This window comes from Bicyclus anynana, chromosome 2, assembly GCF_947172395.1.
Source record: "Bicyclus anynana chromosome 2, ilBicAnyn1.1, whole genome shotgun sequence".
NCBI lineage: Eukaryota > Metazoa > Arthropoda > Insecta > Lepidoptera > Nymphalidae > Bicyclus > Bicyclus anynana.
Genome location: NC_069084.1, coordinates 1,568,980 through 1,595,275, shown reverse-complemented (window position 1 = coordinate 1,595,275; position 26,296 = coordinate 1,568,980). Strand labels below are relative to the sequence as shown.

The 26,296-nt window shown below is 37.2% G+C and overlaps 1 protein-coding gene across 1 annotated transcript in view; it reads left to right on the top strand.

Annotated features, from left to right (window-relative positions):
- The first annotated feature begins 8,880 nt into the window (after positions 1-8,880).
- The window catches only part of LOC112047351 (probable 39S ribosomal protein L24, mitochondrial), a 503,102-nt gene continuing 485,686 nt past the window's right edge, over positions 8,881-26,296 (top strand). Inside the window, exon 1 of the mRNA XM_052886258.1 lies at positions 8,881-8,889. The gene's annotated coding sequence lies outside the window, so the exon portion shown is untranslated. The remainder of the gene's footprint in view (positions 8,890-26,296) is intronic.

Genomic DNA, 26,296 nt, shown 5'->3' with positions numbered 1-26,296 from the left:
TTAAATTCAAATGGAGTCTATTAGCAAATACTGGATATACGTAAAATTGGGTGAATTCGGAAAATTCTAACTAACACATATCGCCCGTTTCCATTGTACCAAACCGGCTGGTATTTAGCCGGGCTAAATAAATTGAAATTCCGTTTGTTAAGTGAGAACATTGTGTCATTGAAATCATCAGTATATTTTAAAATAATGGTAAACTTGAGACGCATAATTTTAAATTATCGCATAATTAATTTTATATTATAAATTTTAATAATATAATTATTATATTATTAAAATTTTATTTTTGGACGATTATAGATTTTCATATATTGCCCTCGTTTCATATCACGTTCTCGTTTAAAAAACATTTGCTTAGTCGAGGTTACTACACCATCGATGAGTTCCTTAATGACAAAGTTGCTTGGAGGCCGTTGGATCAGCTTCCACCTTCACACAGGAAGTAAAACTATTAGAAATTGTAATGTTGTCATAAATTGTAATTACAATATTATTGTATGATTTTTTTTAAAAAAGAGCAACTGTTGAGTTTCTTGCCGGTTTCTTCTCAGCAGAATCTGCCTTCCGAACCGGTGGTAGAATCTTTACAAATAGTTAACTGACGTATCAAAAGTGCTTGTATACTGAGCCTACTTGAAATAAATGAATTTTTGATTTTTTTTTATATATATTGTACTCGTGATAGCCCAGTGGATATGACCTCTGCCTCCGATTCCGGAGGGTGTGGGTTCGAATCCGGTCCGGGGCATGCACCTCCAACTTTTCAGTTGTGTGCATTTTAAGAAATTAAATATCACGTGTCTCAATCGGTGAAGGAAAACATCGTGAGGAAACCTGCACACCTGAGAATTTTCTTAATTCTCTGCGTGTGTGAAGTCTGCCAATCCACATTGGGCCAGCGTGGTGGACTATTGGCCTAACCCCTCATTCTGAGAGGAGACTCGAGCTCAGCAGTGAGCCGAATATGGGTTGAGAATGATGATATATTGCCCATCCCATTTGCCGCTCTATTTCCATTTTAATTTTTTTTATTATATCCAATTATACTACTTGAACAGTTTACGACGTTTTTAGTTTAATTTTGCAATTCCATCAGATATTGCGTCATATTACAACAGTGTTCAAAACCCTTCATGACCGCGTTATGCAACTGGATCTAAGATAACTACAGTAAAACCTTGTATCTTATACCTACGACAAGATGTAACAACCAGTTTAAAATGTTCCTTGTGGGTGCTTAAATAAATAAAACATTTTTAGAAAACTTTTTAGATCCGTCCTAAGTTTAATTTGAAACAGGCCGGTTTTTAGGACGGATTCGTGTACATGTGAACATACGTAGACAAATCGACGATTTTCAGCAAATCAGCCGGCCAGTTATAGTGGGAACGAGGTCATACAGTTACGTGTAACTGCATAATATTACTTTGTATCTATATAATTTTACCAATTAATGGTGAAAAGCTATTTCAAAGGAATTTCAACTGAATATCCGAGGCTTATGTAAAAAGCTAGTAAGCAGAATTTTATATTTTTGATTAAGTTTTATTTAGGTCAGGAGAATATATGTAAGTTGTTAGATAAGATCAGGTGTAAAAATAATTGACTTAAATGACTTGTACATTAATCAAAGTTGTACCTACACATTACTGATGCCATGAAAGTTTGCCAAGGAAATATTTTATTATATAATATGTGTTATTGTGATAGCCCTGTGGACATGACCTCTGAAGAGAAACATCGTGAGGTAGCGTGCCTGAGAATTTTCTTATTTCTCTACACGTGATGTCTGGCAATCTGCATTGGGCTAGCGTGGTGGACTATTAACCTAACACCTCTCATTCTGAGAGGAGACTCGCACTCAACGCGCAAAACGTGGGTTGTTATTGATGATGATGATAAAAGAAAAGCTGTATTTACAAGAGTCCTATTTCAAGTTACTGAAATGTTCCACTTTCTATATATTATTTTATTCTCTCCGCACTGTCCATAACAAAAGTTTCATGGCTACTCGGCAGGCCAAAGGCTCTCGACGGTACATTGCCCTAGAATACTCTATAAGGGCCCTTTGAAGGCCCTTTGAGGGCCCGGCGGAGAGCCTGAGAGCCATTGTTCGCGGTGTTAGCACGATTTTCTGGGAACACTTTTCACGCGAAATGCACTTTTTTAATCTGTTTCATTATACAGAAGTATGTGACAAAATGTTTCATCATTGTCAGTCTTTTTAACAGAATCAGGTCTCCCTTTGTGTAGGAGAAGGGTAGTAGAGGGGGCTTCCGATCACAAAGTCCTGGGTTCAAAGTCAAAAGTCAAGAATCAAAATTTATTTATTTCAATTAGGTTTAGTTTACAAGCACTTTCGAAACGTCGAGTAATATTATTAGATAATGGTGATAATAATTGGTCAAAAACTTATACTTAAAGTTACCTATGAGGGTGCCAAGAAGTACACCCAACAAACTCAGCCAGGGTTCATTGTTTTGTTAATGGTGATACATTTGACAAATTTATCTAGGACTAAGGTGCAATTCAATACCAAGCTTTTAATCGTCTAAAAAAGTCGTCAATCCTTAACACCGTAATAACATTTTCTAAAAACTTGCGTTTAATAAAAACTTTGAACTTATTAAGAGACATGCCCGTGATATAATGTGGCAGTATATAAAAAAACCAAAAACCGTATGCAGGTTTTGAAACCTCAGTTAGGTCATGAAGTACTAACTAAGAATTTCTTTTTTCTCAATTTTCAGATAAATTCTCAATCTGAAATTGGGTAGTTGGTGGAGTTACACCCCCGTACCTTGGAGAGTACGTTAAGCCATCGGTCCCGTACATTATCATTAACATCTTGATTAATTAATGATAATTTGAGCAACAAGTTCTGTAAGCAGGTTTGAAGTCTTGTCTAAGCTCCATATATATCAACGCCTAGCCTTGTTATAAGCCGTTAAACAAATAAAATAAAATCTTTTATTTCGACTCAAAAAGTCAGTAAATATTCAATTTAACTTAGTTTTTAGTTCCATACTAAAATAGGCAGATAATAATGATGGTTTATCTTCATATTGTTTGCAAAGCAACATACGATACTTTGTCACATTTCAGGTACAGCTAGTCGCCAATTACCGGTACCAACACAATACACGTACCGGGACGTGGCGCGCGGTATCGAGTCGCACTGATCAGTGTCGCGGTAGAAAAGTCTGCCTAATACCGCTTCCTTGTTGTAGCGTCAGACAAATAGCCTGAAGAATTGATTAGATTGATTTTCTGCCCACTTAATAATTTTGAAATACAATAAGATAATCGAAACCCATTAGAAGTCAAATGAAAAGTACAAATTTATTTCGAAAACTTCGAAATAATCTTCGCTTACCTATAAAAATACGCACTAAAAACATAAAATGCAAGACAAATTAGAAAATATAATAGTTTTCAGCAAAATACAGGGGTGTACTCAATTGAGTACAATGACTGCCTGTGTGTGAAAACTTCCAAAACAGGCTTTTTCGATGTAAAGTGCTTTAAAAGAAAGCGCGTCTAGGATTTTCAAACTGAAACGTTATTACAGTAGTATTGCAAGGCTCGGCTTCGTTTAACAATATTAAATCGAAGAATGCAAACACTATAAAAAATGTGACTGAGAAAAATGTCATACACTTCATACAACTCGTAATGTGCCTGTAATTAAAACAGTTTCAAAATCAGTTTAATAATTTTAAATTAATTTAATAAATTTATTATTTTGGTATACATTTCTTCGTCTAACTTTGTCTGCTGACGGTACCGGCTCATCAATATTCGTCGACGTCGCCGTGACGTCGCGCGAGATTTATTATTCTCTCGTACATTACTCATGTAGGCTCGCCCGGACCGCTATATGCATAGCTAGATAAATCGCTTTTTTATAACCTAACACTTTACTCAGATCAGCGCTGATCGAAGCCTATCAACGAGCACTAGCCTCTGCATTCTGTTACAGCGCCGTGTCATCGCTCGTTTCCATGGCAACTTCGTTGTTAGTGACAGAAAGAACATTTTAATTTTTGCATCCTATAAACATAAAGTTCCATTTCGAATAATATGGCTTAGGCGAAAAGTTCGTCGACGAGTGTAAAGTAGCGAAATCGTACACCAGAATGGAACAAAAACAGAACACGCCACAAAGCGTCTTCGCCGGCGAAGACGCAGTCCTCGATATCTGACGTCACCCGGGTGTGGACTATTTAACTCACGATCTCGGGGGTGCCCGAACTGATAAACTCAGCCCAAAACACTCTTCCAGAGCGGCCCTCTAAGCCTAGGTCCGAGTCTCACAGGAGACGCCTTTAGAGAGTCGTCCATCTTTTCTGCTTTTGTCTTCGGGACCCATCAGGCGATGCTTTTTCGCTTGACCCCCCGGTGACGCTGCTGAGGTCTCATTCAGTTGTTTACGGCACTTACACAATCAAATAAGAAAAGACGGAAACAGTTCTTAATTCATCACTACCACTCTGCTCCAATCTGGGTTTATGGGCTTAATTTATTGTGCTCCCAACCACTACCACCAACATCTCAATTCCAAGCTGGAAACTGCCATTGAAATATAAAATTTAGAGAAAGAAATATAAGTTCAGTATTTCGTAGTCTGAAACTGGACTCTAACCTAAAACATCGTGATCCTAAACAATATAAGCTAATCACTGGACCAGCGAGGCAGTTCTTCATTACAAATGATCAATGTAGACGTGAATACTGACAACAGGTTTGGCTGGTGGGAGGCTTCGGCCGTGGCTAGTTACCACCCTACTGGCAAAGACATACCGCCTAGCGATTTAGAGTTCCGGTACGATGCCTTGTAGAAACCGAAAGGAGTGTGGGTTTTCATCCTCCTCTTGACAAGTTAGCCCGCTTCCATCTTAGATTGCATCATCACTTACCATCAGGTGAGATTGTAGTCAAGGGCTAACTTGTAAAGAATAAAAAAAAACGTAACTGATGCGTTCTAAAGGTCCAGATTCCTTCCTTCCTTCCAGCCTTAATAAAATGACGTTATAAAAATATAGTTACAGAATAGAAGTACTGATAGTACTCGTAAACTAAGTTCATTGAAGAATCGTGGTACCTAAATCCCCTCTCCTAGAATAGAGACTTGCTCTGTAGTGGGCTGAATAGACTGATAATGATGAATGATGAACTGTTTCGATCGTGGTGCGATTCTGCTATTTTACAGTTGTCGGCGAACTGTTCGCCTACAATAACTCTTATTCGAATGTGTCTGGCTACAGCAGTCTCTCATTCCATGGTAAATAGCGTCAAATTCCATTGTGTAGGGGTCATAATTTGAACAAACATACGCCCTGCAGCGTATATGCTCGCACTCCGTAGTTAGTTCCCAACTCTAAATCAAATGCATTTTAAATTTCAGCATGCAAAGTAATCTGAAACTTTCCATTTTAATGAACCGTGTTTGTATTCTGTGCTATGTTGGGAATAAGCGAAAATTTTATGTATACCGCAGCGCTGGCGAAGGTGGGAGCAAATAGTGAGCGATTTAGCAGTTGATTTTTAGTTTGCTTCCAAATAATAAAGCGCTTTATCTGTGTTTATTTTAATACTTATTTGTTAGACAGCAGAGTTGATTTTTCTGCGAATTATCGTTAATAAATAATTGCTGAATACCGTTCAACCGAAGGTGTCTAAGATTCAAAAAAGGAACTCTGAGCCTTCTGAAGTTGTGCCTAGGGTAGAGCACGTTTGTGCTTTGTCCTAAGTTAAGGGAAAGTAAAGAAAGTGGTGAGCGATTTGATGCTTTGGGAAATATTGCTTGGTTATCATCATTAGCTCGGCTCACTGTTGAGCACGAGTCTCCACTCAGAATGAGAGGGGTTAGGCTAATAGTCCACCACGCTGGCTCAATGCGGTTTGGTAGACTTCACACACGTAGTGTCCTCACGATGTTTTTCCTTTACCGTTTGAGATACATAATATTCAATCCTTAAACATAACTGGAACGTTGGAGGTGAAATTGAGGTTGGTTGAGGGTGAATCGAAGGCAGAAGTTCACTAGGCTATCACGACTCTTGTCGTGCTGGCCTATGGAATAGGTAATTGATGAAAGTAAGTGAATATTATAAAAAAATACGTCGTTTTCGATTTTTTCTGAAATTTTTCTTCTGGTGATTTAATACGTAAACAATGTTTGAATATTGTTACAAAACTGCTAGCAGACTTTCCTGAATGCGTGTATTCGAAGCAGTTCGGGTTTCAGAGTTGCAACTTGTATGTTTCAGTTGTATTAAAATGGCGCATTTCATTTATAGTTTGCGGAGTAGCGAGCGCCCCGGGCGGCAGCTAACGACCTGGTGGCAGCCTTTTGACATTAAGTTTGTTGTTTCCCTGCCGACATATTTTGTTACACTAAAACATCACGCCTGCGAGCGTCATTTAAATTTTTTTAGTTCCGTAGCAACGGAATCTATAAAACAACACTTGCTGTCTGCCTGTTTATCAAGACCCTTTATTGGGATTGTGTGAAGGTATCAAGTTGTAATACGTATTCTTAGTGATCTCATATTGTAGAAAAAAGAAGTTTACGTCTAAGTTAACTCAAGAAAGAGATACGGCTGTTTATTAATCAAAAAGACGCATATTTCGATATTCTCAAGGAAATTTAAACTCAAAGTACTTCCCATTGACCTAGAACTATGAAATACTTATACAAATAAAATATCTCAAAACTATTGATTAATAATAATTAAATCTTAAAGTAATATCAGATTACCTAGTGAGGGGTCGTACAACACTGGGCCTTCTAGTGCGTGGTCGCCATTCCAGCTCCTTGGGACTCATAATTCTATATAATTTTATAGAACATTTTTATCTTTTAATGTTAATATAGGTACCCGAAATTGTATTGTAGCTTTGTATAATATATGTTCTGTAATCTTTGTGGCCTTAGTTTTAAGCTTATATAATGTAATAATTATGTACCTAGTGTTACGCTGTTGATTACAAATAAATCTATAACATTTTAAAAGGCTTTGTCGCCTAAATACTTAAGTTTTCTCTTAATTTAATGACAGGTTGATTATATCTTTTAAAAATACACTCTAGATATCTAAACCTATGTATGTTCTACCGAATCACTTACATAATACACAATGGATTAACTGGCTGTGAATATTAAATTATTTGGCTGATTAAGCAATGTCAACCCACGTCAAGCTTGGTTAAGCAATTAGCCATACTGCGTAAATGTTTACTTTGGTCTTTTATAGGACAAAATTAAATTAATTAGTAGGTATATTGTACAAATATAACGCGGTAGAAAAAATAATTAGGATTTTATAATATTCAGTCAGTTCAGAAAAAACGATATCCACAGAAGAACCAGTCTCAGGTATAGCTCAGCAAGTCGCCAAGCTGCAGTGGTAATCGACGTGTCATATAGTTCGAAGAGCTGATATACGTTGGGGTCCTATGGTGTTGAAATGGCGACCCCGCATCGGAAAGCACAGTATTCGTTGACACTAAATGAACCGACGACCTCTGCGGTGCGGGGAGCCGCTGGATGCTGGCGGTTCCGTGGTTGGAAGTCCTATGCCAAGCCATGAGATCAATGTCGAGCAGTAGAAGTCCATTGTCTGATGTGAAGATATTACAAGCGAACTCGAGAGCTGAGAGAAGCACATAATATATCATCATCAACAAGGCTAGAACAAGACGGCGCGAATATCCTGTCACCGGCACTTAATGGGTCGCTTTAATTTATCGTTTCTATGAACATGTCACCCGCGCACGTTGCACCTCAAGCCAGTACTAGGAGTAAACAAATCAATATGTACAAGTAAAATTATAAACTGCTGGACATAGGCCATTTGTAGGGACGAACATAACGGTCCTGAGCCGCCTGCAACTAGGCTCATTGAGACATGTTTAATGTCGTCAGAGCATCTGGTGAGGGGTCGATCTTTTTTCATTCTGGTGATTCTTTACACCCTACTACAGTACCACTGAATACCGTACGGAGTAACACCCATTCAAAGAAAAAATGCCCATTATTGATCAGAAAAGGCAGTTGGGTTGGTCATCTTCATCAGCAGGGCTAAACTTTTGCACACCAGAGTCATTGCTAATTGTCTAACAATTACAAATGGTTAGTCAGAAAAGCACCATGCTTATATTTGCAGCCAAGCAGCGTTACAGTATTCCGATCTGAAGGACATGGTTTCTGGGAAATCGCAGGCTTAATTGCAGGGCGTATTTATAACTACTTGCCTATATATAGCAGGAGCAAATACTAACACTTACAGATTTTATAAAATCACGAAGGATCTCAATCTATAACGATTCGTCAAACTCTGATAGAACAATCTGTCGGAGGCAGTAACACGCCGGTAGAGACATGATCGGTGCGTGCTGTAAATCAACCGCACTGGGTCGGCGTACTCGTAGTGCAGTGTGCGTTGATATGTCGTCGCCCGCAGTAACACAATCCGGATATATCAGTGTGAACGATGACTCGCTGATTGATATCCGATAACCGTTTTCAATATGCCCACTATACAGAGTGCTCGGGAGTATCACACTAATCACACTAATATTATAAAGGCGAAAGTTTGTGTGTAAGTGAGTAAGTGAGTATGTTTGTTCCTCTTTTACGCTGCGGCTACAGAAGCGACTTGGCTAAAATTAGAAATGGAAATAGATTTTACTCTGGATTAATACATAGGCTACCTTTCATCCCGGAAAAATCCATGGTTCCCGCGGGATTTGTGAAAAAATGAATTCCACGCGGACGAAGTCGCGGGCGTCGGGGCATAACTACAAAGTATTGACGAGTCTACTTACAAGAGCCGAACTGTATAAGTAATATTTTTTTAACTGAAAAATAAAAACTTATTGTCTTCATACAAAGTAATTTAAATAATTCCGACTATCCATGTAACACACGCCTTTATCTATTCTTGCATTTTAAAATACGAAAAACTTAATAATAGCAACCCGGTTATGGGAAGGCATGTTCCACTTTGCGCCTCGAAGAGCATTTTAAGCCGTCAGTCTCGGTCTTTATTATTAACTAGCTGACGCCGCGCGGTTTCACTCGCATAGTTCCCGTCCCCGTAGGAATACGATGGTAATATAGCCTATAGCCTTCGTCGATAAATGAGCTATCTAACACAGAAATATTTTTTCAAATCGGACCAGTAATTCCCGAGATTAGCGCGTACAAGCAAACAACCAAACTTTTCAGCTTTATAACATTGGTATAGACTATAGATTAATATCAAAGAATCTAATATTTTCATCTTAAGCCTAATTAGAACTGATTAGAGTTAGTGGTGCATCTGCCATACACGGTTTATCTTCTACTGAACTAATGAATCACTAAAAATCAGATATTGGAACAATTATGCTTGATCATATCCGGAACAAGTAATTATATCCGTGCATTTCCCGATGTACAGCCGGTTGCACCAACAATAGGCCGTGGATCGATGAACATGAACAACCCCAGCTTGGACAATCAACTTGGATTAAATTATTTTTAGGAACCAGTTGGGAAATTGAATGAAAAATACGACATACAAATAATTTATTTAAACACATATGTGCTTTGTAATAAGGATTTCAACAAGATCAAAGGTCTAACTTGTTAATAATTTTAGCTGAGTATTACAACAAATTATAACAAATCTTATAACAAATTCTCAAACTCAAATGGACAGAGTTTTGACCTTACTTGTTATCGCTGTACCAAAATCGTACAGAATGAGGTGCGCATAGACTTATATAGGCTTGCTTGCCTGTACCGCCATTTTTAAATCCCTACTTTTATGATGTCATCTCCGGATTCTCCTAATATTATAATATTTTTCTATAGGAACAATACAATTTTATAGTATATAGCAAATGCCACGCGGTTACACCTAAAATGCTATAAAATATAGCGAGACACTCGAAAACAGTGTTAGCTTCCCAACAGTGAAAGAATTTTTAAATCTGTTTACTATTTTAGAGCCTATTCAAAACATCACAATCAAATCTTTCTTCTTTATTATAATAGTATAGATGTGCATCGGTATGGATGTCTTGTACAGGCGTGTACCCATCCGCCATCAAAAAAACATTGTGGTCACAGCTACCCGAAAATTCAAGAAGCTACTGGACAAAATCAGGGATCCAGAGCGAGGTTTCTGTATTGAAAAGCAAAGCGAAAGTTCAAGGTGTTGATCAAAACTTTTTAATTTATAAAAAACGACTAATCTATACTAATATTTTAAAGAAGTTTTGTGGTATTGGAGGGGGTAATCTCGGGATCTTCTACCACTTAAATGCCACGTTATTTGCGAGTGTCTTAAGCTATATTTTATTTCCGTATTCTCACGGGTACGAGAAAAACGCGGGTGAAACCGCGGAGCGTCGGCTGGTGAAATAATAAAGGTTGACTCAACCGTAAATGTTAGATAAATCAAGTACCTAATACTAATCACACAGTAGGAGCTAAAGTACCAAGTAGGTGAACTTGATTGTATAACGCAAAGTATAGAATTTCCTTACAGTTTAGTAAAAGGGAGGCAAAAAGCAATTTAGCTGGTTAATAGAAAAACAAAGGTTAACTCAACGTTTTTACATGTTTAGCCCGCTTCGCGTTGTGGAAAACATACGCGGGTAAATAATAATGTTACGAGTATTTTGAGGAAAAAAAATTCATTTTTTCATTCATTCAACCATGAAAGCCCTAAGATGTTCTTCCATTCTTAGCTAACCTTAACAAACACGGTAAACGTGCTTATAAAGTGGTATATGGATTATAATTTTATTTTTTCTGAGTTGTTATTTTAGCCACTGGAGCGAAATAAAGGTTTCCATCCCCTCATTTGATATAACATGACAGCTTATTATACTAAGCCATAGGGGGTGTTTTGGATCCCGAATACTTCGATTTAAGCTCCATGCTGAAACATTCTGCCGTATAATTTTCCGAGGTTCAATGTAGCTTTTAAAAGGACTTTAACATTGAGTAGGTCCATTTCACTCGGTCGTAGACGGTTCGTTTTATTTTATAAAGTTTAATGTTATAGTATTATAAAATCTAACATCTATTAAGAAATCTAAATGTCTGCTGTATACGATTGGTCTTTGGGAGACCAACTTTGCGTGTTAGGAGGATAAGTGAAACGACACGGAGTTTACACGGTTGTGTATCTATACTAATATTATAAAGCTGAAGAGCTAGTTTGTTTGTTTGATTGAACGCGCTAATCTCAGGAACTACTGGTCTGATTTGAAAAATTCTTTCAGTGTTAGATAGCCCATTTATCGAGAAGGGCTATAAGCTATATATTATCCCCGTATTCCTACGGAAACGGGAACTACTCGGGCGAAAGCGCGCGGCTTCAGCTAGTTATATAATAATGGCATACTATATACGATATCTTACAGCCTTATATACAAATTATAAGATTAATTTGTGTCATATTTAAGTCTGCTGATAAGTATGTACGTGCTATTCCTTATGGCATATACGCGAAACATAACTTAAACAACTATTCTATATTTAAACCTTATGTTTTTATAAACTGTGGCCACACTGTAAATGTAAATGTATCATGTTTTCACGTTAAATAGATTTTGAATTATTAAGTAGGCAAAAGTGGCCTTAAATGGTTCGTGTAAAGATACCTAATCGCTTTGATATCCGTTCTCTCTATTTGTCTGACGCAATTCTGTGCATCTCGACATAACAAGCTACATTTACCTACTTCACAATATATAATAGGAATCAAGTCACTAATAGATCGAGTTCACTAACTGGTCGAAGTTTCATTGTTTCATTGTCGACTCAGCTCGAAGTGTCATCGAGTGTCATCGCATATTGGGATTCGTATGCACCATTATAGCACATATAGCTGTCGATTTGATTTATAGCCGGGTATCGTTCAACCTCGTAATATATCCGTTGGGCGTTGTCCATTTTATTGTGACCTGTACTGACTATGTGGTAACGTTTCGGAGACGGGTCTAACCGTTCGGTATGTATTTACGTTGCCTGAAATTCGACCAGGCAATATGTTGTTGACTGGAACATTGGCGTTATTGGTTGATTGTATTGATTTATGTCTTGTGTGCTTTTGTGTTATGGATGCTTCGCAGGAAAAGATTCTGCACTCACTAGTATATCAATTTGAGTGTTTATTTTATACAAACGATTCCTAAGTTCGTATTCGTAATAGAATCATCATTTTTTAAAATATGGTATAAGCTTGCGCTTGACCACAATCTCACCATGGTAAGTGTAGATGTGGCCTAAGGTGGAACGGGCTTGACAAGAAAATGCATATTCACTCTCTACTTAAAGATGCCCAGCTGACCTATTCACTAATTTGGTATTTATTAACAACATAAAATAAACATGAAACCAACTAAGAAATGTCATTTACTTACTGTATGATACCCAACGAAGGATTGTCTGTAGGCACCGGATGACATTTGTTACATACATTTCAATTTCGTATATTATTATTATTATTTATTATAATTATACTTATAACTAAGCTAAGACTAAGCAGCTTTCGCTGATGCACGTATATCTTTGTGCTTCTTATTGCTTCATATATTTATCCAGCCGGTTCTTAAACGCATTTAGTAATTTTGCGGTTATCACATCCTCAGGCAGTGAATTCCACACACACATACAACTATATGACAACTAACGTTTGTCAAAGTTAGTGAATTAGCCTGCAGGTTGTAGGAATCATCATTAATATCAGCATATTTTAAAGGCCTACTACGGGGCTAGGCCTTCTTATTATAGGAGAAGATATATCAAGCGTGTAAGAGCCGTGATAGCCCAGTGGATATGACCTCTGCCTCCGATTCCGGAGGGTGTGGGTTCAAATCCGGTTCGGGGCATGCACCTCCGACTATTATGTTGTGTGTATTTTAAGAAATTAAATATCACGTGTCTCAAACGGTGAAGGAAAACATCATGGGACCAACGAGGCAGTTCGTATAAATAAAACAATACAAATCGATATAAAATATAAAATATCGATATAAAATATATCGATAAAAAAAAACAATACATATCGATACAAATGCTCCCAGTACTGTAGAACACTGAATCCTGATAAACGCGAAGTTATATTTCATAGCGACCGCACAACTCTTACATACAACTCACCAACTTAACGACTAGAGGAGCATGTGTAAGAATTTTTACCAATTTGTTACTGTTGAAAAACTTTGAGAACATAGTCTAAGAGATAGGTAACTAAGTTTTTACTCATCGCGATCTTCACATTCCGTTGGACTATTGTAGAATAGTTTTATATTATGAAGTATTCTAATTTCTATATACTAACTCACATTTTGAATTGATTTATTTAATTACTAATTGTAATCAAATAAAGGCTGCAATCATGTTAGATCGCAAGGTAAACCTACCTAATTAGATACATACAGATGTAGGTATACATTTTTCTGTCCAGTTTTAAAAGTTGCTAGATTTTACCTTTTCAAGAATTTTTAACATATGTTTTACTCCAACGTTAAATCAAATATTGCCTAATTTTAAAGCCTCATAAGTTTCCGCAGTAATCATCGTACATTATTTATTCCACTTTAATAGGTAGATTTACTCCATCTAGTAAAATGCACAGTAAAACCAACTTTGGTTTACGTTGTACGTTGCTTGGTTTCGTGATGTAATTGTTAGAATAAAACAAACAAATTTGACATATTAATAATAATGGTACTAGCTATTCTAACTATGTAATTTATGAATATTGATTGTTTACATACAACGAGTCATATTACAAAGACAATTTGATCAATACAAAGCACTCAAGCACTCAGCCAAAGAAACATGTCAAGGATGACAAATATTAATTACCTACTAACCCTGAACGTATCGAACTCCTGATTGAACGAGCATCTATTAACGTAGGCGTTGAAGGAGGGAGCTATGAGGAGTACGAGTAGAGTTAGCTACTATTAGCCATTTCTTTAAACAAGATTAATTCCTCTTTTCTCACAACTAAGCGATCAACTTAACTTAACTTAGGCTGAGTCTAGCCCTCTCGGACTTGAGTCCAGTTTTTAAACTCTGGAGGTAAAAATATAAATAATTTTATACTATCTAATACTCGTTTATAATTCGTGAGATTTTTTTTGTTATCCCTTTTTTACTTTTCCGCGATAAAAAATAGCCTAAAATGCCTGTAGCACTAAAATGACCATCTGCCAAATTCTACTAAAATTCTTATAGGATACATCCAACTCTACCTAATATAAAAACGATCACACACATCACATCATCACGAGAGTTCAAAAACTGCTTGACGTACGATTACAAGGAAGAAATTTGTCAGGGAGGTAGTTTATAGTTACGAAACGTCCGCTTGTAACGGTCGGTTTTTGTGACAGGGCCGGTATATGTAAGTCTAAGTCGCGAGCTTCGGCTAGTATAGGTACACATTCATCCTCTTAGTACTTCATCAATCATTTACTTGATGTGGTAATATTTTGAGCCACTAGCTCTTGGTGTACGCGAAACGAGTGCAAGCCCACAGGGCGAGCTCATCGCGACCCGCGAGACTCGCGCGCTGACTAATGCGAGTTCCGACTTCCTACCACATTACTTACCCACTGTCAGTTTACGGGATTTATATTTATAGCCGCACCTATAACTTGGCAAATTCTTTTCGAAAAGTAATAAAAAATATTAAAAACAATAATCCGCAAGCTGGCTGTCATTTTTGACTGTTTTGGCGTATTTTAGACGTACTGGAAAATTGTCGTTTACCTCTCCTCTAAAGACGCGATTGGATTATTAAAATCAGCATTTTTGTGTTCCCATTGAAAGGGTTGTTGGTGAAATTATGAGGCTTGACACTTACGAGTACCGATTGTTTCGTCAACTCCAGATGACTGACTAAAAGGGAGAGGTACTGGTATATTCAGCTGTTTTATTGATATTTTGTTTATTATTGTTCTAAATAACTGATTGATTAGGATTAGAAAATCATTTCCAAAACCAAGACCAGGTTTTGATAATATAGTAATTGGACAATCCTTTGTGATGTCGAATCAACTATTTGTGCAATGTAATCCATTAGACATAGTTTGAACAGTAAACCCGCATCATGTGTGACCTGTTATAAGTATACAATACGTACATGTATGTAGTAGGCACACACACACACACACTCATAGTAGGTACCTACCCCAAAGCTAGAACTATTTGACAACACGAATACTGCGAGTATTTTCCATAGGATGCTTTACAATTTGTATGTATGCTATTAATTCTCCGATACTTCGAGGGGACGGGGTACTACGGGGGGAGGAGGGAGAACAACATTGGACGAGACAGAACAGGTATAAAGCAGCAAAAGCTTAGGTATTATATTTTTAGATGTTTTCCAAAATTATGTCATTTGGATTGTAAGTTTCATGGACACGAATTACGTTACACAAGAGTACATACCAGCTTAAGTATACTCGTAGATTTTTTATGACTTCATCTTGAGTTTTAAGTTTATTCTTTTTTAGCGAAAGACAGCAACTTTAGCAGAAACACCGCAAACTCCGTGTACCATTGAATCAGGTGTCCAAGCACACAGAGTCACGTTGTAAAGGTATTTACACACTGACAACACAAAAGGGATAGACTAAATAGCTTGATCACGGCGCGGAGTTTGAGCGCCTCCGACTGGCCGCGCTTTGCATAAGCCGCACCAGGAATATTGATGACCACGACAGCGCTATTCTGTGAACTATCTTATTGCTACATCGTTCAATCAGCCGATGGACATCCAACTAGGCTCCTTATATAAGTAACATCAGAAATATTGATGACCACGACAGCGCTATTCTGTGAACTATCTTATTGCTACATCGTTCAATCAGCCGATGGACATCCTAGTATGTTCCTGAATTAAGTTGCATCAGAAATATTGATGATCACGACAGCGCTATACTGTGAACTATCTTATTGCTACATCGTTCAATCAGCCGATGGACATCCAACTAGGCTCCTTATAACATCAGAAATATTGATGACCACGACAGCACTATTCTGATATCTATCTTACTGTTACATCGGTCATACAACCAATAAAAATCTGCACTTTTATTTAAGTTCTTTAATTAAGTTACATCAGAAATATTAGTGTGGTATTCTATGGCTATTTCTTAAACCGCCATACTGCTATATCGTTTAAAACAGATGAGTAAATACTTTTTTCTTGTAAATACGTTTTTAAAATTTCAATTACGGCAGTAATGGGAGACAAATAAAAAAACAAATACTATCAAAATCCAGGGAGTTGTGCAGAGAAGTTTAAAGTGATCTGCGGTAATGATCTCACTTGTTGTTGATTGAGACGTAGGTCTGGTTGAGACCTGCACAATTTGCAACATATTTCAAAAGTCATATAAAAACTGCCATATTTACTCTATAATGAGTTAAAATAATGCAAGATCTTTACAAATACTCAATTGACGTTTCAAAAGTGCTTGTAAACTGCGCCTACTTAAATAAATTAATTTTGAATTTCCACATCCTCCTTGCAACCTCCGAATAGTCACTAACACCAGAATAGTGTCAGAATAACACCTACAGCCCGGTTGCGCATATTTCGTTGCTCTATTGAATTTTAACTATATCGGCATTTAGGAGCGTGGCAGCGAGCCAATAACTAACTGAGCAGCGTCTCATACAGCTGTAGCGGAGGTGCGCTAGTCCAGGATATGCTGTTGTGATAATGCTGCACTGACCGAATTTCATTACAAATATCTTTAACTAGCTGACGCCGTGCGGTTTTACCCGCGTGGTTCCCTTTCTGTAAGAATACGGGAATAAAATATAACCTATAGCCTTCCTCAAGAAATGGGCTATCTAACACTGAAAGAATTTTTTAAATCGGACCAGTAGTTCCTGAGATTAGAGCGTTCAAACAAACAAACTCTTCAGCTTTATAATATTAGTATAGAAATGTGCCTAGCCATATGATAGCCTTGTTAGTCTAGTGACTAGACTATCAAGGCTATGGCTAGGTACTTTACCATTTTCATATGGCTAGATACATTACCATTGGCTTCACGAGGCCCTGGCCTGGGTTGGAGCCCTGTGTGTAGCTGTGTAGAAACTTGATTTTTTTAGACCAACTTTTTTATTTGTTTTTTTCAGCTACTGAACTCAAAAAGTTTGTAGGTCATTAATATCTGATAGATCGTCACAGAGTAAGACATTATCATCTTAAGCCCGCAGACAAAAATTGGAATAAGATAGTGGGTATGCTTCTAATACCCCTAATACCCTATTCTATAGTTTAGAGGGTTTTACGGGTCTAGCCCTAAGCTATTGGTGATGAATTAAAAGGAAATACGCGTTGTAACAGATGGTTGTAACCAAAATTAAACTCGCAAGAAGTAAAATGGGACTTCAATATTAATTGTATGAAGAACCTATTATTTTCTCTCAAATAAAATCTTTTACGTTGCTAACATACGAAGCATCTGTAATTAAGTATATAGCGGTAAAAATTCGGTATTTTTAAAATTGAAGCCGTATATCCTCTATAATCCTCTTCTTTCACCAAAAAATGTTCATTGAATTTTAAAATTACGTGTTGATAATTTCCCCGAAGTGTATTCCGAATAAAACCTTTACCCAATCTCGTTCATACACACATTGTTTAATAGACCGAACACCCAGTCCTTTGTTCATCAAAAATTCATTAGTCGAGATCCTATTACACGAGTGAAAATTTGAGAAAACTTTATAATCGGCCACTCTTATATTGAAGGCTGTAGAGTCCAATATTGAATGCTGAATTCGGATTATCGGTCAACCCACCGTTTCGGAAAAACAGTGCGAAGTGAATAGTGGTTCGGACAAAGCGGTCAAAGGAGATTGGAAAATGTATTTATCGCTACAAAATCTAGCTTTGATTACGGAAAAATAGCAACGACACGCGTTTTTCTTGCTGTGTTTGTTACCGATGACTCAAACTGATCGTACGAGTTTTTTGAGTTTTTGTACGAGATTGTGGATTTTCTCCAATCTGCGCCCATTTTCCTTTTTCTCTGGCGTTAGTTAGTGGATGTTTCGGTTTGTCACAATAGAGTGGAATAGCAGTTGCATTTGAGCAATGGTATTGTGAAATAATTGGTAATTAGCCCACTTTTTTCTTTAAACGTCTTTTAATAAGCTGCTTATAAACTCAATATTAAGAAAAACGATTATTTTACAAAAAATATTTCCTCTTGAATTGGTAACTTTAAATTTCCTAGCAGGAGATGCACAACATAGGTGTACTTTTCTCTCTTTTTAATTTCTCTCTTTATAACCTCATAGGACGACAGACGGACAAAAAGATACAATCAAAAAAACGTAGAACCGTTTTTACGTGATGGATAACTTGCTTTTTTTTGGTGTTTTATTATTCGTTGTCGAACTTATTATACTAACATCCCAAATAAATTTTTGACGGCCTCCGTGGCGCAGTGGTATGCGCGGTGGATTTACAAAACGGAGGTCCTGGGTTCGATCCCCAGCTGGGCCGATTGAGATTTTCTTAATTGGTCCAGGTCTGGCTGGTGCGAGGCTTCAGCCTAAGAAAAAAAACCCAAGAACCTTCAGGCATTTAGTTAGTTAACTCGTGAAGATTTCCATTAATGCTAAGTATATAAGGCAGTGTATTTAACGTATCGGGAAACTATTAGCGAGCAACTCTGCACAACGGGCCTCAGTGCAAAAGGGACGAAAACAAAATATATTTATTAAGTAGCGAGGAAAAGGAAAATTTGGCAAAGGTCGCGGCAGACGGAACACGTCAAAGCGTCAGTTGATTTAGCAAGTATTTCGCATTCAGCTAATTTGACTTCGCTCCCCCCGCGTAGCGGAGCTACGAACTGCGTACGCTTTATTGTTTTGGATGCGGTATATTTTCTTAACTTCATATAAGCCGTGATAGTCTAGTGGATTTGACCTCTGCCTTCGATTCGGAGGGCATAGGTTTGAATCCGGTCCGGGGCATGCACCACTTTTCAGTTGCGTTCATTTTACGTGTCTACGAAATTACGTGTCTCAAACGGTGAAGGAAAACATTGTGAGGAAACCTGTATACCAGAGAATTTTCTTAATTCTCTGCGTGTGTGAAGTCTGTCAATCCGCATTGGGCCAGCGTGGTGGACTATTGGCCCAACCCCTCTCATTCTGAGAGGAGACTCGAGTTCATCAGTGAACCGAATATGGGTTCATAATGATTTAATTTTTTTTATTGAGAAAGAATACAGTAACAAACACTCATTTGTAACAAAACTTATGGTTAGGTTAGTGTATATTTTTAAAAATAAACTTCATAACATTTTTATATTCAGCAGAAGCACATCCAAAGCGATTTGATTTCCGCGTCCGCGTCGCTCGGTCGCCGCCCCGTCTGATTGCCGTCTGGAATATTTATTAAATAAATATTGAACTGTTTCATTCGCTGAATTTTGCGGCGCAAACTGTCAAAGCTAGAGCAGGACGTGTTTGCTCTGTCGGGAAGACAATTGCGCTTCCGACGGGATGGCTTGTTTAAGCGTAATTACTGCCAGTGTTCATTGTTTACCGCCACGTAGGAGATGCTGGTGGCTATTCTATATTGTTTTTTGTCAAACAAAATTATTATTTCATCATCATTATCACGCTAGTTGATGGAATTCCTGACATAGGCCCTTTGTGGGGATTTCCAAACACCACGAATGCAGGCAACCAGAGTCCAGCGACTCCTTGCAACTCGTTTGATGACGTCAGTCTACCTAAAGGCCTAACATGCGACCCACGACATGAAAGATATTTAGTCGAGTCGAGCATGGCGGCCGAGCAGGATATATCGCTTACACTTTCGTCGTATTACAACGATATGTGAAGCCTAGGGTACTGGTGGTCGACCAATACTGCAATTTCTGGTGCGTGATCACCATTATTTAACCTTGAAAACAAACCAAATTAGTCTAATATTAGTTGTTTTAACGACTACTATCAGATGCTGACCCGGCCCAAGGCAACAAGCTCTTCATTGACTTTCCTACTCCGGGCTGAGGATTATTACTGAAAATTTCTTGGAAAAAGAAAAGTTCTGTATTTCACTACTCGGACCAAGACTTGAACCTAGAAACTCGTTCTCCTAAGCCCCATAGGCTAATAATCACTTGAATTATATTTTTCTCAATTTTTATTTTAGTTGTGAGACCCTTAATCCTAAACGTATTTACCATACCACTTTTCCTTATACATGATGGACTTTCGTAATATATCGTCGTATTTCATCCAAGTTGTTTCATTGACGAATTTGTTTACCCAGTTGTTAGTCGAGTTTTGGCCGCAAGCTAAACTTACGGAACCCTACTAACTAAGCTTTGCCCCTTTGACGTCAGTCCTGTGATCAAACGATTTATTCCGTTCAAAGTATTTCAATATTACGTAAATTATTATTGACAGTTGACAAAGCGTTCACTACGATTTACGAGTTAAGGAATCTTGAACACTTTACGTAAAGTGAACTACCGATTGTGAACCAACGAACCTCCGAAATCTACGTGTTACAAGTTTCTCGATTACAGGTGGTATTAACATTCATTATTTATGTTATTGTAGAGAAAAGTATCAGTGCTGGTCCGTACGTCCGTTCGTATAAATAAGTGAGTATTTGATGACTTGAGCTCAGTGGTTTGTTAGGCTGCCACGGCCACTGGTTTTGTGTATACCAGGTCGTTAATGCATTTAGCTACTTTCTCATATTAGTAGCAGACCTCGCAGTTCCACCAGCGTAGTTCCTGTGCCTGTGGAATTCCGGAGATGAAATTAATCTATATTATTCACTTATAATGTAGTTTTCAATGGTGAATTTATTTTTAAATGGTTTAGGCGTGAAAGCGTAATAAAAATCACTTTCGCAGTTATATTTTAAGAATGAATCTTCATAACTGCTTCTAAACCTGTTCTATCGCAGATTCTTAGTCAAAAGTCAAAGTCAAACCTCAATTATTTGATTTAGGCTTAGTTTACAGGCACTTTATTATGATTATTATAAGTAAAGTAGAAGTCGAAGTTACGAGGGTTCCAAACGCACCTTGTTCCGAGAAGAGCCCACAAAATACTCAGCCAAGATTTATTTTTCATACATAAAGCACTATACAATAATAAAATGTATAACCGTTAGTCACAATGTTGCTCTTTAAAATAATTTCCTTTCCAATCTCAGCGCCGTTACATCAGACGTCCCGCTATATAACCGTTTTACTAAACGCTCCGGGAATCAGCGGGAAATAGATGAATTCGCACTCAAAGTGTGTTTAAGGAAAACAACATTTCTTTCACTCATCGCCTTTCTATTACTTTTCTTTTTACTTTTATTTTAATAGTAGCAAACACGCTCGACTTTTCTCTTGAAATTTCTCGTAAAATTCTGTTAAAAACCGACTTCAAAAAAAGGAGGAGTTTCCCAATTCGACGCGTGTGTGTTTTTCTTCATGTTTGTTACCTCATAACTTCGCCATTTATTAACCAATTTTGAAAACTCTTTTTTTGTTTGAAAGAGTATAGTTCCAGATTAGTCCCATTTCATTTGAAATTAGTTTGGTAGTTTTGTGTTGAGATGAGTACAAATAAACAAACTCTTCAGCTTTATAATATTATAGATTACGGAATCTTTCCCTGTCTTGTAAATAAAAACAGCTTAAAACCAGACAGTTCTCTTTTCATGCGTGAAGGAAGACAAAGGCAAAGAGCCTCAATAGCTCAACAGAAAAGCGGTCGGACTCATCACCGGGGGGTGGTGGTTCGATCCCCGCCCCGTTGGTCTATTGTCGTACCCATTTCTAATACAGTATTACTAGTTGGAGGGAAATGGGAATATTGGTCATATTTAAAAGATATGGCAAAAAAAAACATACATACAGCCGAACGTAGAGCCTTCTCCTTTTTGGAAGTCGGTTAAAAATACTTTTTTAAGCGGAATAACAGTCGTCTGGAAGTTTCAAATTAATTTGCAACAATGGACTAGCTATTATCGAAGAGTAAATTTCAACTTTTGTTATAATCGTTATTAAGCCCTTCGTCAAATTAGGCAGTATTGACAGGGGATCGAAACTCGAGTGAGCGTCCTCTGTCACTGTCTAACTAATAGAACCTAGATATTGCGGTCTCTTTTCATCCAACCCCCGCCTGTCAGGTTGTGAAGACACTTGACGCCGCAAAGTGACTGTCAATTCTGTGGCAAGTTTCAAATGGTTGTTGTGAGGACAAATTGGCTTTTATTGTGCGTATTGTGAATAGAAAATTGAAGGTGTCAAAACGACAGACATCTATTTTGCTCTTTTCTTTGTAAAGTTTATAAAAATAATTTTTCAAAGACAATATTTGATAAATTAACTCTTATTAATTGATTAGGACACGGCTAAAACTCACGTGGTCGGAGTATGCCCGACTAGTTTCGAACCCATACGGGGCCCTTAGTCATGAGCTGGTTCTTGCATCGCGGCACGATCCAAATCAGTTTTGATCATACTCCGGGCATACTTTGACCTAGTCACGTGAGTATTAGCCGTGTTTCATAATCAATTAATATGAATAACATTCACGATAGTTTAAATTCTAAAATTAACTCATTTTAAAAGGCAGAATATGATGCTCGTAGCAACAAGAGTGAGTTTGTTACGCAATTGCTTTTTGCAAGTTACGGTTTTTATAAAGCTTTGTTTTGACTTTGCTAAGGTGTTGCTATGAATTTGTCTGGTGACACTTCCAGTGAGTCAAAATTACGGATTTGGCAGTGGCGATGGATAGAATTTTGACGAAGGTAAGCCGTCCCAAAGAAAACGAAATTCATACCGTTTGATACAAACTCCGGTTTCTCATAGTCAATATTAATTTATTTCAATTATGCTTAGCTTACAAGCACTTTCGAAACGTATATATAATGGTGATAATAATTAATCGAAAACTTAATATTAAATTTACATACATCCATACATTTATACGTATTCATTACAATTTACAATAATGAATGTGTTCCAGGTATGTATGGATTTTTAATGGGTAACCCGGTGGGAATCGATCGGCCTCTATGGACTCTTCGCCGCTGCTACTAGAGCATCTATAAGACGAGCGCATCTAGGTAAACGCGTTATACTTTAAGCAATCTACAATAGAAGTACACTTTCCATACACCCGTCTCTTTTTCTCTCTTTAAATTATTTTATTACATACCCCGACCTTTCGTCACAGTAAATATCTTTACTCTGCTTTCGTCACTGTGTGTATTGGTCTGTTTATGACTACCTACACAATCCTGCGATACATACAGTCATAATTATCCTTAGCGGATGCTACTGCAGTCTGCGATCAGCACATCTCAAATATTCCTATAATAAAACACGAGAAGGCAATATAGACTCCTTGCGAACCTACACAGAGCAGTAAACCAGAGCCCATGAATAACTGAAGGCAGGTATTGCAGAATTATGACGTCATTACTCTGTGGAGCTGACTGAAGGGCGGAACGGTTCGCGCAGACTAATTAATTATTACAGACACGTCCGCTCAGATGAACGATACCTGTCGCGCATAAAGTGAACTACTTCAGCTGATAAATCTTCAAAATATATTCTCAAAACACTTCAAAATGTATTTTTTTATTCCAAAACTAAAGAGTATTTTGACGTAAGGTTATCGCGAACTCCAAAGCTAGTTAGTATTTAATTTTGTAGTATGTAATTAATAATTCAAATATTACATTTCAACACAGCCAGTTTACAAATCACTATAATCAGTGTCAATTTTAACAGTCTCTCCTTTAAAGGAAAGATCCTCTCGGATATGGAGCCTAGACCCACAACGCTGCTGAAATGCGGGTTGACGGGCTTAGAGCGATAATTATTTAATTATCACCTTCATTATGATAATGATGATAACCCGAACCCACATCTTAACGTGCCCTTGGAGGCACAGGAGTGTAACAACACCAATACCCTAATTCGGAGCTGGGAATTTTTATTGAAAATTTCATAATAAAAAGAATAATAGTTTCATAGCCTAATCTAGAAGTCGAACCCTGACCCTTAGCCACATGGGCTAAATTAAAAAGGCAGTTAAAAAGCAGATTAAAAAGTAGTATAAGCAGGCAGGCTTTATTATAATACCTTTACATTACACCGTTATACCATTACACCGTTTATATATAGTTTGAACGTAAAAAAGAATTAATATTCCTGTTACCTAGCTAAATAAAAAAAACCAAGTGTCAAACTGGTCATGTCAAGGTTCAAAAATTTAGGTGTTTGAGCTTGATCAAATTACACGCCGGCAAATATCAATGGAGCCTCCATTCCAGAGGGAGCCCGTAAAACAGGGCCATGAATAACTAAGGAGAGGTATTTCAGAATTATTACGTCATTACTCTGTCGCCTAGAACAACCGTACACCGAACGATCCGAACACCCCCGAATACTTGAACTTCTTATAATAAATAAGAAAATTCAAAATGGCGTCCATTTTTGAAATTCGAATCAAAGATTCTGATTAATGCGATATCCAGACATCGACTTTGAACGATATCGGTGCAACTATAATAAATCTATAGGTGCAACAATACAAACAAATAAAATAAAAAAAAAAACAAATAAATACAATAAATAAAATTCAAAATGGTGTCCTTTTAAAAAAACTTTAGAATTTCAGAATTTTAAACAATATCAGAATAGATTTCTATCGTACTTATAGGAGCTAGGTTAGCATTATCATTACATAGTGTAAAATGTAAGTGCTTTCGATGTATATTCGCTTAGAGGTCTAAGATGAATCTAACCAACAGATTTATATGTAGTTTTCAGTAATAGATAGTGATTGACTAAGAAGAAGGTATATATGTATAAAAATATATACACAGTACTGAAAATATATCAGACATTTAAAAAGCAGAGACAACACGGCTTCCGGCCGTACGTTTCGTCTCGTTGGTAGCGGTCAGCGAGAGCGGGCTGTGCCTTAAAAATATGGTGTAGTGTATTGTAATCATATTGTTAGTAATGGGCGGGTCTAGTCACTTCACTATAGTATAAAACAAAGTCACTTTCTCTGCTCCTATATCCCTATGTATGCTTAAATCTTTAAAACTAGGGATTTTGATAGATAGAGTGATTGAAGAAGAAGATTTATATGTATAAAAACATCCATTGTTCCGAGGTTTATAATGTGATGTCGTAAATAATTATATTTTTGCCGCTTACATTGCGAACGCAGGCTGAACCTTACGAGATTTATCAAAATAATGTACTAAGTATTGTACACATTGAAAAGGTCTACAGAAAACACCACGATGGTATATGTCTATCTCTTATGAATATCCCACAATAACATTTTTTTGTCATTTACTTTTTACGACAAATAATGGCTAATTTTCGAAGCTATTTTAACCAATACAGCATTAACTTTTATCCAATTAAATACCCTAAATACATTGTTGGTTTAAAAAATATCTATGGCCTTTTACAGTAGCCCTTTAATATTATCGAAGATATTACAGATTTGAAAATTGCGGGACGCAGCGTTTGCGGCGGTACCAGCCGGCCGGGACGGCGCGAGTTTTTTGAAGTGTATTTAGTATCTGCATTGCACCCGTGCGAAGCCGGGGCGGGTCTAGTACAAAATAAAGAAGGAAGGAAACCCCAGCCCCAGCTTCCTTCACCTTTAGATTGATTTACAGTCTTGTGCAGAGTATATCGCGCTATATGTGGGTTGCATTTCTGCAAACGATATTATAGAGCGCGCAATAACCGCGGACCAGTATTATAAGAACATAATAATAGTTCGTTCACTCCAACAGAACAAAGACTAAGCACAAACATAATTATAAAACAGCGCCCAAGTCGGGGCACAGGAGTGCCCCAAACTGAAATAATTCATTCATAGAGCCATTGTTCGGGTAATTGGTTCTATTTGCACGAGAATTATGAATATTCTAGCGGAAACTGGGTGCACAGATTAATTATTTTAGCGCCATATTTGGCACTTTCCAACTATACTGCACTAAGGTAGCGCGGAGTTCGGGAAAGCCACTAATTCATTACTATAGGTAGACTTTGGCTTTTGATATTGTATTGTAAATTTTAGGTCAATAACATATTTTTTCTACTCTATTTATTATTGTTTTATTTCGTAATCTACTCAATATAAAACCTCAAACCATAATGTATGCTACAACGATTTTTTTCATTTTTAAATAATTCCATGGCTACAAAAATTGAGACTTTG